Below are 12,992 nucleotides of genomic sequence, written 5' to 3' on the forward strand. Positions count from 1 at the left end.
AACGAAGGCGCACAAGGATGAAGGTTCATCGACCAGTCCGCCCCTATCGTGCCCCCCCCCCCTCTCTCCCTGGAAACTAAAAGCCGTATTCGTCTTTTTGTACTGAAATCCCTCATGCACCTTCTAATGGAACTTAATATACAAGAGGCGTTTCTGATTTTTCTCACGCCAAAAGAAGCGCGTTTACTGCGAAAAGTAGCCCATTAAACTACAACTTATATTAGCCAATCAAAATTGCGCAGCACGTAGGACATTTAACTAGTTAAAATACTAGAAAATATTTTTTAATAGATTTTTAAACTGTAACCGGTGATCATCAATCATCAACGTTGGATACGATTCGCTGTTGTTATATGTGATTGTGTAGCATTGTGTTTTATAGAAGTTCCATATAAGATTTGAGTAGTTTATTTACATTTTTACTAATTAATTTTCCTATTAGTAAATCATCGTTGTTCATAAAAAAAGCAATCGCTTGCAAAAAAGTCTTGACTTCGTAAGAGATTTTTCTAGAGACTGCTGCACTAATCACATGAAGTTGTCGCCGTGCTTGTTAATTGATTTATGTCTTAATTCTGATTTTATAATTTGATATCATCTCTCGAACAGTAAACCAAAATGCCGCTTTATTTCCAAAGACCAGAAAATGCTCTTAAAAGAGCAAATGAATTCATTGATGTTGGCAAAAAGCAGAGAGCGCTTGACGCTCTCTACGATGTTATTAAAAGTCGGAAACATAGAACTTGGCAAAAAATTCATGAGCCTATTATGAACAAGTACCTGGAGTTGTGTGTTGATTTAAAGAAAAGTCATGTGGCTAAAGAAGGATTATTTCAGTATCGAAATATCTGTCAACAAGTTAATATTAAGTCCTTAGAAGATGTAGTCCGTGGTTACTTAAAATTAGCTGAAGAGAAGACGGAAGCTGCAAGACAAGAATCTAAGCAAAGTGTTGTTGACATAGATGACTTAGATATAGTCCAAACACCTGAAGATCTTCTGCTAAGTGCTGTGAGCAGTGAAGATACACAAGACAGAACCGATCGAGTCGTCCTAGCTCCCTGGGTAAAGTTTCTCTGGGAGTCTTATCGCCAATGTTTGGAGCTGTTGCGTAATAATTCACGAGTTGAGCGCCTTTACCATGATATTGCTCAAGAAGCCTTCCGATTTTGTTTGAAATACAATCGAAAGACGGAATTTCGCAAGCTCTGCGATAATCTCAGAGCTCATCTTGGGCACATACACAAGCATCAAAATCAGCAAACATCTGTTAACTTGAATAACCCTGAAAGCCAAGCAATGCATTTGGAAACTCGACTTGTGCAGCTGGACAGCGCTATTCAAATGGAGTTGTATCAGGAAGCTTACAAAGCAATCGAAGATATTCATGGCTTAATGAATCTCTCCAAAAAAGCTCCAAATCCTAGGCTTATGGCAAATTATTATCAGAAACTTGCTCTTGTATTTTGGAAAAGCCAAAATTATCTGTTTCATGCAGCAGCATTGTTTCGTCTATTCTATTTATCAAGAGAACAAAAAAAGAATATCACAGCTGAAGAAATATCAAAAATGGCTTCTCGTGTCATTCTTGCAACGCTTGCTATACCAATGCCTCCAAATCGTCCTGAAATTGATCGCCTGGTTGAAACTGATGAAAATGTGATTGATAAGAATCACCGCCTGTTATCTACATTGCTTGGACTCCCCAATCCTCCTAGTCGAGTTAATCTCATTAAAGATCTGGTAAGATTTGGAATTATCCACTATGCTCCCCACGCAACTTCAAGACCTTTACAAATGGTTGGAAACGGAATTCCACCCCCTGAAATTATGTTCACGCATTCAGCAATGCTTTGACTTTTTAAATAGTTGGGATGAATTTCCCGAACTTCGACAATATATTCCACCCTCTTCAGGACATTACGGTTGTTCGATTAGTTAAGGAAATAAGTCAAGTTTATCAAACTATCCAATTTTCTAGGCTTTTGAGTTTAATTCCTTTTATTCAACCATTTACTCTAGAATATTTAATTGTTCAGATATCCAGAAGAAATGCTTTGCAGGTACGAATTGATCACAAAAAGGAGTGTTTTTCATTTTGGCTCAGAATTAAATGTATCTCAAATGGAAATAGTGGAAGGCCCTCATCTTCAAAGTATGCCCAGTGAACAAATGCGGAATCAGCTGGTATTTATAAACTCTGTGTTGAAAAATGCAGTGAGTATCATAAGACCAGATAAAACAAAAGCAGAAAGGAAGGATCTTAGCAAAGAAATAATCAAAGCTTACTTATTAACATCATCAAAAGATCACATACGCATCTTGAACCGTCAAGCTATAATTGAAGAACGTAAGGAGATGCTAGAAAATTTGAGTTATCAAAAGGAAGCTGAAGAACGAAAGTTACAAGAGGACAAACAACAGAAATTGAGAGAAGCAGAAAAGGAAAGAATGGCTAGAGAAACAGAAGAACGGACGAAACAGAGATTGCTACGAGAACAGGATGAAATGAAACGAAAAGTAGTGATGGAGAAAATAGAGCAACTTAAAAAAAACTGAAATTGGCTGCAGGATTTTTGAAGGAATGGATGAAGCAGAATTGGAAAACATTAGATCCAGATGATTTATTAAATAAGCAAGTTGAACAATTGGATCGTGAGGAGAGAAAGAGCTGCAGTCCAAACTGAGGAAGCAAGAAAGAAAATTAGATCATCTTGAACGTGCTAAAAGGATAGAAGAGATTGAATTACTTGAGAAAGAGTACCAAGAACATAGAAAGAAAGACATAGAATTTTGGGAGCTGCATGAGAAGGAGAGAATCAAAGCTATTAAGGAAGAGCGTGCTATATCGATCCAATACAGAGATCGCCTAGTAAAGTTGAAGGAAGAAAGAGATAAATTTCTACAACGTCTGAAGAAAGAACGTGCATCTCTTTACGAAGAAAAATTGGCTGCCTTTGAAAAGGTACTGGAGGAAGAAAGAAAGAAACGTCTTGCAGAGAGAAAAGAGCAAAGAAAGCTAGATAGAAGAGAACAGTGGGTGAAGGACCAAACAGAGAAGAAACAACGCGAAATAGACGAGACACGTAAACGAGAACGTGAAGAAGTTTTAGCGAAGCTGGAAGAAATTGAAGCTAAAAAACGAGCTAAAGAGAAGGAAATTGAAGAAAGACTGCGCCGAGAAGAGTTTGCTGCTTTAGAAAAGAAGAAAGATGAAGAAAAGAAGAGTTTGAAGGATTCATCCATGCTATCTCAAAAACCCTTATCCTCATCATTGAGAGAGCGGGAACCAGAGAGAAAAGAAGGCTGGGGATCAAGAAGGGAAGAAAAAGAATCCAGGCCTCCTGTTGAAGAAGACATGAACTGGCGCAAAAGAGATGACAAGAGGGATGATGATGCTTGGAGAAGAAAGCCCAAGGACGAAGGATCAGTATGGAGGAAAGAAGATTCTCGATCTTTCCGTGACATGCCACAGGATGGCAGTGGTGATTCCTGGAGAAGATCAGATGATAATAGGGATCGCCCATTAAGGTCCAATGATAATCGGGATCGCCCATTAAGATCGGATGATAACAGGGATCGCCCATTAAGATCGGATGATAACAGGGATCGCCCATTAAGATCTGATGATAATCGAGATCGCCCATTAAGATCAGATGATAATCGAGATCGCCCATTAAGATCAGATGATAATAGGGATCGCCCATTGAGTGATTGGAGGTCTGGAGCTTTAAGCAGAAACAGAGATGATAGAGATATGAGGAGGCCGCTAGGTGATCGGTCTCGAGACCAGAGAGATAGACCACCTCAAGGCTTTGATAGAGATCAATCAGATGCTCCTGATAGCGGAAGAGACCGCTTCGGAAAGGATCAGGGCTTTGATAGCAGAGATAGATTTGATCGTGGAGGAAGAACCGAGAGAAGTACAGGTGCTCGATTTTCTGGAGATAGCTGGAGAAGTGCTAGAAAGGAAGATTCTGCACCATCTGGTGGATCGTCCTGGCGGGCTCGAGATAATCTTTCGAGCAATGATCGTTCCGATAGAAGAGGGGATCCCAAAGATGAAAGAGAACCCCTCCGAAAAGATACGCGTAATAATGCTGATGATGATGGTTTTACAAGAGTGCGAAGATAATTATTTTTGAAGTACTGATAACTTTTTTCAACTTTTTTGACAGTAATATGATTTTCTTCCATTGTTTTATAAGGAAAATCATTATTGTTGAGAATATTTCTATGAGACTTGATTCAATTCAGTATTTTATGCTTTTTTAAAATATTCTCATTCAATATTCTATGCAGAAATTAATAATGAATGTTACCTTTTTGTAATTTTTAAATCTATTTTAATGTTAATGTCATATTTTAGTGTTAGAGGAATCATTTTGAATGTTTAGTTTTAATAACATGATAAAGTCATTGTAATTTATCAGCCAAAAAAAGTTGATTTGCGTCTTCTTATTCAAGATTGTTTCTGCAAAAAAGTTTTATTATCTTGAAAGATTTGTTTTCTTGAAAGTTAAAAAACTCGCTGCCTATATTCTGTTAAAGCATTTAAACTTACAACATAAAGAAGTTTTTTTCTTCTCTTAGTAAGAATAGCAACAGAAAAAAAAGCAATTTTATTCAAAATATCCTTTAAAAACACAAAGAGTATTAAATCCTCATTTCATTGCATGAAATTAGGAAGAACATAAACTCAATGTAATGCAATTAAATTTTGAAAATTTCAGGAAACTATTTAAGAAATATATGTTTATTTCATACATAGGTCCCGTTACTGAGCCTAAAAATTTAATTTATAAATATTGTTTCTGAAACTCTTCTCCATTTATTCGGATTTTTGAAATTAGTCAAGTTCAAAGTAGGTCAAGTTCGAATAGACTTACCGGTTAATCTTGGCATTTGATCTCATGGGGGTTGATGATGTAAAGGGTTAGTGTCCTTAGAATGTTTTTATATGTAATTGGATAACTTCTGTCTCAATTACAACTCTTGTTGGTGTCTTGGTTGGTGTCTGGTGAACCCAGGTTTGCTTACTTGTTAATTTCAGGGCCGGATTTAGGGAAGGGCAGGAGAGGCCACTGCCTTGGGGCCTCCACAATCAAGAGGCCCCCACAATAAAATTTTTACAAAATATCCCAACTTTCACGGGTCGAAAATATTGGATATGTACATATATATCAAAATATTAGGATATATATCAAAGTATCGGATGTTTTCGAAAATATGGTGATCTTTTCGAACACTGTTGAGGGGCCTCACGCTTTCAAATCCGGCCCTGGTTAGTTTTGACCATACACTACATTCACCGTTAATCTACCACTTCTTGATTTGCACATATGTCATACGACCAGATTCTTTTCTCTGATTTAATTTCTGTTTTGCCAGCATTTTTATCTTTCAGCTATTTGAGAGGTAGTTGAAGTTGTCAATAGATGGTGATAGTTGTTTTGATGAACCAGTTTTTGTAATTTGTAGTTATTTGATTAAATGTTGCAGTGTCAAAATTTTTAATTTGATATTATCTTTGAAAATCTTCATAAAGGTATGGGTAAAACCAAAAATGGAACTGATGAGATATACCCCACCCTTGGCGACTTTTTCCTGTTGGCGCCAAGAAAGCGTCGCCAAGAAAACGATGTATGACGACATATGTCATACATCGTTCTTAGCGATGCTTTTTTAGCGCCAACAGGAAAAAATCAGATAAAAAAACATGATCAAAGCACTTCAGAACACAATATATATAAAAACAACATAAAGGCACAACAAAAAACATCACGAATATATGCTTCAAAAATGTACAGGGCCGGGGTTTTTTGTAAACATATTAAAATACAATGAAATAAATTATTGTATTATTTACAAGTCGAAATTAATGCATTAATTTTTTTTTCATCATTTCTCCGGGATACGAGCCCTTAATCTCATAGTACTTTCGTAATGAGACCTCGGCTCGCCGGCCCTGCCTCGGTCTCATTACGAAAGTACTATGAGACCTCTGGCTCGCCAGGACCTCGCTCCGTTATCCCTCCGACTGTTAATATACATTACAGTCGGAGTATGGTCACAGTTATGTATACTACAAGAACCCCTCAAGGATTTGTAAAAACAAATAATTTTGGAAGTGAGAGGTTTTTTTGGAATTCTAAAATAAAGAACTTACCTTTTTATATGGTATAAATATTCACACTCAGTCTAAAACAATACATCATATGACAATGGCACGTTACAGATACACACCACGTTGGAGTTAACTTTTAATTAACCTTCAAGTTTGAAGAAACTGGCATTTTCTAATGTTTTTACTTCAAAACACAACTACTGAATCAAAACTAACACAAAATAAGCATTCCTGTAAGGTATATTGTACAAAACAACACGTATCTCTCCTGCGTAAAACCAAGTAAAGAACCCAAGTAAACAAGTTCGAACAAGTTTGCCTTCGCGTTGCCAACCACAGGTTAGTTTCACCAGGGATGCCATGCTTAAAAATTTATCGCCTCATTGGCGAGAAAAATATTTCAATTTTGTGCAAAAAATCGGATGTCGCCAAATGGGGGGGGGGGGGGTATATCACATCTGTACCCCAAAAATGTATAGTTAAATTTCCAAATTCATTTTTGTGTGAAAATTTTCTTGATTTTTGTATGGGATATAGGCATATTTTATGAGTCAAGCAATAGCAAATGATTGTATGCTATAAATTCATATTTTAATACTTTTTTTATCAGTTAATTTTTTTTTCTTCATTCATCCTCAGCTACTGGATACTGGCCAAGTGCCTACTTTAGGGCATCTGTGGGAATAATTTTCGGTACAAGTAGTGGATCTGGGGTGCATTTTTCCAAATAAAAGTCAGCACAATGCAGCGTTAGGCAATAGTGGTATAGGAAGAGGGTTGTTCCTTGTGTCCAGACCCCTCACTGGGAACTCCAAATGAAATTCCCACAACAGAAATAAAAGTTTTTCTTTTCTCTTTCAAAAGATTATTTTTCATCGTCTAATTAATTTTATATGTACATGACTATATGTGTAAAATTAAATATCAAATTATGATTGTTTCTCTTCTCATTTCCAATTATTAAAGTTTGTTTTTTTTTTAGCCTTGACACACATTTGAGAATTCTGTTACTACCACTGTTAGGCAATATTTGGTTTCTTAAAGGAGGGGCGGGGGGAGTCATGCTCTCCCCTCCTCTTTCCCCTGAATCCAAACTTGAGTTCAGCAGTGTTGTGCTTATTAATTACCAAATTAAAATACAAGTAACCTTCAAAATGATTCATCTATTACTATGACAGGCTGGTTTTAATAAATTATCTAAACCTCATTCATTTTTGTGTCTTTTGATTTCTATTTATTTTAAAGGTATTTAATTCTTTAAGTCAAGAGCAGTGGTGGCCAACCTCATATTGAAATGGATTTTGCAAGAGAGCGCATATAACATTTAAGTATTTAAATTGTTTCTAGGTAGCATGGAAAATAAAATAAAATTACAAACTAAAAATTGTTATAATTGCTTACAAGTTTATTTTATTAATACGAACTTTCTATCTGTTTTTTAGAAACGAATTTGAGACTATTTGGCTCCGAATTTGTAACAATCATTTCTAATACCTAATGAAGATGATCTGTTGTTTTGCAAAGTTCTAAAACATAGTTCTCAATTGAAGACGTACCGAGTAGCACTTTGGCCGAGTACTCGGCCTTTCACTACTCGGCCGAGTACCGAGTTACCGAGTACTCGGCCAAGTTACCAAGTACCAATTACGTTTTAAGAAGAACCACCGACACACATGTGATGAATTTTGAACTTATTGGAATAGTAGTATAGACCTCCTTGTCCATATAATAGTTTTTAAAACTAAATTCCTGCTGAAATTTAATTACGCATTGTATAAACAGTTTTGTTTGTGTCAAAAATTTTACAAAAAAATTATTTTTTAAATTAAAAATAAATAAAAGGTTTGATTAATCAAGTTGGAATTATAACAAATTACAGTGAAATCCCTCTAATGCAGATACTAACAGGACAATTTTTTTTTTGTCCGCAATAGAGAGGTGTCCGCAGGACAGGAGCTTAATAATGTTATTTGCATTGGAACTGGGGAATTAAAAATTGTCCGCATAAGAGGGGTGTCCGTTAGGAGGGGTTTCACTGTATACCAATTAATTATAGTTCTAGTCCGCTAAACATAAATAATTTTTAAAAGCAGATACAACAACTGTGCGGGAACACTGCAGACACGTGTTTCTGACCCCCCATTACAAGGAACGTCTTTTTCAGTGCATAACATGTGAACTAAAGAATGTAAAGACATATGACAAAAAAATCCGACTTTTGTCGGATGCTTTTAAATCCACGAGCTCCCATTTTGTGCATTGAAAAAAAAAATTCCTTGTAACGCCAAAACACGTGTCTGCAGTGTTACTGCATTGTGCTTTTAACGTTGTTTTATTTTCTTTTATTTTTTAAGCAAAGTTATTTTTATATTTTTTATAACTAATCTTTGTTTGTAGCAAAAATCCATTCTTAATATAAAAATTCCATATTTTCTATACTTACCTTTTTTGCATAATTTTTAATAAATAAATTTTATTAACTTTGGGGACATTAAAATAAAGATTTATTCCATTGAAGCATTACAAACTTCATTTTTCTCAAAATTTAAATTTGACTTATAAATTTTAATATTTTAATTGTAAATGATTGCAGAATATAATGCTTGCTCTTTTTTTTATAAATTTTAGTATCTGTCTTGGACATTATTCAATTTTTTGCAACTACTCGGTATTGGCTGAGTATCTGATCAGAATTTGGCCGAGTACTGAGCTCTCGGCAAATTAGCCGAGTACCGAGTAGTTACCGAGTACTCGGTACGTCTCTATTCTCAATTTGTAACAATGAACATAGCAAGGGCCCACATGGATGAGCTTTGCGGGCTCTATAGACAGATAGGCCATTGGTTGGGCACCACTGGTTTAGAGCAACAAGTAAGAGTCATAATTCCATTTGCTTACAGTAATGTAATGTTAAACAAGAAGTTCTGTTGAGAAATATAACAAGCCTTCTTTCCTGTATACCAACATCGACGGTCTAGCATTTGGTCAATATTCTCTTACTTAGCTAAGACTGCAAATTATGTCAATCTTACTATTTTAACATCTAAAGTTGATTTCTAGACACGAAAAATGCCTCTCTCATGTGATGAAACAGATCTGTAAAAAATAAAGGAAAAGATGAAGCACTAGCACTTTTTGAAATAATGCAAATAATCTATTGTTTGTTCTGTAAATAAATTCTTTGATTGTTTTCAAAGTAAATAAAAAAAGCAGTAGATCAAAATGGGACCTTTTTATCAAAAAAGAAAAAAAAATCATTAGCAAACTTTCTTTCTGTTAATATGTAAGTAGTGATGTGGATCGGGTAAATACCCAGCGGGTAGATAAAAATTTTTTGGGTATTTACCTAAGGTCTGGGTAAATACCCAAAAACTGGGTATTTTACAAAAAAATGCAAAAAGTGAATGGGATTTTTTTTAAAATCTAAATATGAAATAATTGGTTAAAACTGATACATACATATGTATTACACAGTTTATAGTATTTTTTATTGAAAGACTTGATGAAATTATGAAAGAAACATATCGTGAACCAAAGAATCTTTCTTTTCAATGTCATAATTGGAGAAGTATAAGCAATTCAATGATGAACTTCAGGATTTCAAAATCACAATCTAAGTTAGTCATCCAAAACGAAAAAAAAGGAAGCATGAGGGATGTTTGGAAAAATAAACTGAGAAGTTATTTAGACTATGATGTTATTTATTTTATTGCTGTTTAAGTGATAACGTGGCAAATATAGAAACAATTTTCACATTAATAATAAAAAAAAAGTCAAAATATTGTTTTCTGTTGCCTTGCTCATTTGTATTTGCTCCCCATTACTTCATGATGAAAATTTATTCAAACTATTTTTAATACACGAAATTAGTGATGTAAGATGGGAAGGAAAATATTGTTTTTTTGGTATTTATCCGAAGGCAGGGTAAATCTCCCAATAATTGCGCATTTTGCAAAATAATTTAGGTAGTATAAAAAAGTGATGATTTTCTTTTTAAAACATAAACCGTAAAATGAAACATTAAAAATATAAAAATTTAATTTATCATTATAATTTTTTTAATTAAAGGAATGATTTAGAAAAAAAAATTCAATGAAAGCCTACGTAGGATGTTGTCTTTAAACGCGTTTGGTTTGTATAAATATACATAGTGAAATACATACAGAAAAGTATTTTAGTTTAATATAAATTTTTAAAATAAATACCCGTTTTGGGTATTTACCCGGTATATACCCTCCTGGGTATTTACCCCTAAAAATAAATACCCGGGTATTTTACATCACTATATGTAAGTCACTCAAAAATTTCTTTTATTTCCCATTTACCAGAAATTAAAATAAACAAATATACTTCAGAAAATTTAGAATAAAAAGTCCTCTTAAGTAATTTTTTTCTCAATAATAAAATTGTCTGTACAATTTCCTTCTTTCTTTAAAAAAATAATGTACTCCAGATTTTGTTTAACTTCCCATGCCCAAAAATGAAATTAATTAAAACTTTAGAATGAAAATAAAAACATCATCACAACAATCATTATTGTTCAGTGAAAATCAGGGCTACGGGTTTGACATTGAACTGGTTTTGGGGTTAAAAAAGTCGGAGTTGGGAGTGGAAGGCTTTAAAATTTCATGAGTCGAAGTCTTATTTTCCCTCAGTGTCTGCACTTCTGCCTGAGTCGGGAGTTGGTCCCACTGCCTTGCAGCCCTAGTACTTCGAATTAATTTAATTTTGTTTGAGCTTTTTTTTTTAAATCTGTTACTTGCATTAATGTTAAGTCTACAAGATAAGGAATTTTAATTTTTATTAATATTTTCTGTTGCTGTCTTGTCCATGATGTGCAAAAGAAAAGCACTAGATTACTCCAAAGCTGTCGAAGATGAAGACAGACTCTGCAACCTCCACAGCCTTTTCTGAAAAAATCAAGTCATTCGGGTCTCCAAGCCGATCCATTTTTTTTCTCTAATTCTATGAACATGAACCAAAAATAGAGAATATATTCAGAATCTTCACAATTTTTTTTTGTACCAAAAAGTTATTTTTCATGTTATCATTTATGTTAAAATTTTTTGAATATTTCGGAAAATTTCCTTAAAATAATCAAATTAAAAATAATCTAAAAAATAAGTTCTATAAATGTTCATCGAGAGCTATTTTAAAAAATGTTTGCTTAAAGCAAATCCACCTTTGAGTGGGTTCTATAGATCTACAGTCGAATCTTGACTGTAGATCTATTCTCATGAGCCACCATCCGTCGTATAAAAATCGGATCGCTCAAACGAACAAAATTTTACTGATTTTTGTGAAAAAATTCGATCGGCAATTGTTAAGGATTTTATTTGCTGAAAATTGTTTGTAGGAATAGTTACATATAGAAAAAAAAAAGAAACAGAAAAGAAAAAAAAAAAAAAAAGATGCATAGCAAGCCTTCATGTGGAGTGAAATTCGTCAGGAATGACCATTCACTGTGCCAATGTTGGTCTGCTTAAACATACAAAATTTACTATTAGTAGTAAAAAATGCCCAAAAACAATTGTTTATGCTTTTATTTACTCATTTTTTAAACAAGAACGTTTACATTAACTAAAAAAAAAAAAATTAATGGCTAAAATTAAAATAGATATTTTCTAAAACGGAAAAAAAAGTGTCATTGATTACACTCTCCCTATATAAAGTTATCGTTGTGTCTATTTCGTCACAGCACAATTTCAAGTGACTTATTCATTTATCTATTTATTATAGTTTATTATTATTATTATTTATTTATATCTTTTTTTTTTTTTCGCTGTCGCGACGGTGATCAATAACGTCTAACCTGTCGACGCAGCATTAAAAAAGTTCCTTTTTTGCATGTCGCAAGTTGTTTTCGCTGTAATGTGTCTATAAAGACTGGAAAACTGCATTGCAAGCCTTCATGTCGGTTTCTATGTGGGCAATGAAACTAGCCAGGTGCCACCTACTGTCGTATAAATATCGGATTGCTCAAACAAACAAAATTTTACTGTTTTAAGTTAAAAAAAAATTCGGTGAGCAATTGTTTAGGATTTTGTTTGCTGAAAATTGTTTCTAGAATAGTTACATATTGAGAAAAAAAAAAAAAAAAAAGGTGCATTGGCCATCCAACTAGCAAATGACGTCATCGTTTGTCGATCCACAATGATATTGGGAAGTGAGCACTTCGATTAATATTTTGGTTAAATAAAACTATTTGGTTTATTTATTATTGACTTCTGTTATTTTAGTAGCATTACAAGTTCTACTTTTTCATTTGAAAACATAAAAAGGAACCGATAATCATACATTAAAAAGTACACTGAGCTTAATTCATAGTATTTGACATAAAAAAAATTATAAGTATTACAAAGTATTCAAATAATTAAACACGATTTTATTTTACAATCATGTTAAAACAAAGTGATAAATAAACACAGTTTTATTTTTCATTGGAAATTGTTTTTTAACTAATCGCATTTTAACTACTCGTATATTGTATTGAAACATTAAGTCTTAAGAAGTATTCAAATAAATAAATGAACTTTCATTTTACAATTACATCAAAACAAAAAATAATATTACTATTGTATTTGAATAAGAATTAAATGAAATTTTAAAAAATAAATAAACATTTTTACTTAAGAAAACGGGAAACATGACTGCAATATGTTTCAAAGACATAACATCAAATTAAAGTACATAATACCATATTATTAATGTTAACTTAGCAGAGCAAATTTATGCTTTTCAAAAGACGTGAATGCTTGGGTGCCATCCCCTAAAGTAGACGGTGCCCTACCCCCTTCAATTATGAAAACTTCAAAAAAAAAAAAAAAAGAACCCCAAAACATCTCCATCTCCCTTAAAATTTAAA

The 12,992-nt window shown here is 33.4% G+C and overlaps 1 pseudogene; it reads left to right on the top strand.

Annotated features, from left to right (window-relative positions):
• Window positions 1-355: 355 nt before the first annotated feature.
• On the top strand, window positions 356-7,420 carry LOC129220068 (eukaryotic translation initiation factor 3 subunit A-like; annotated as a pseudogene).
• Window positions 7,421-12,992: the final 5,572 nt, after the last annotated feature.

This window comes from Uloborus diversus, chromosome 4, assembly GCF_026930045.1.
Source record: "Uloborus diversus isolate 005 chromosome 4, Udiv.v.3.1, whole genome shotgun sequence".
NCBI lineage: Eukaryota > Metazoa > Arthropoda > Arachnida > Araneae > Uloboridae > Uloborus > Uloborus diversus.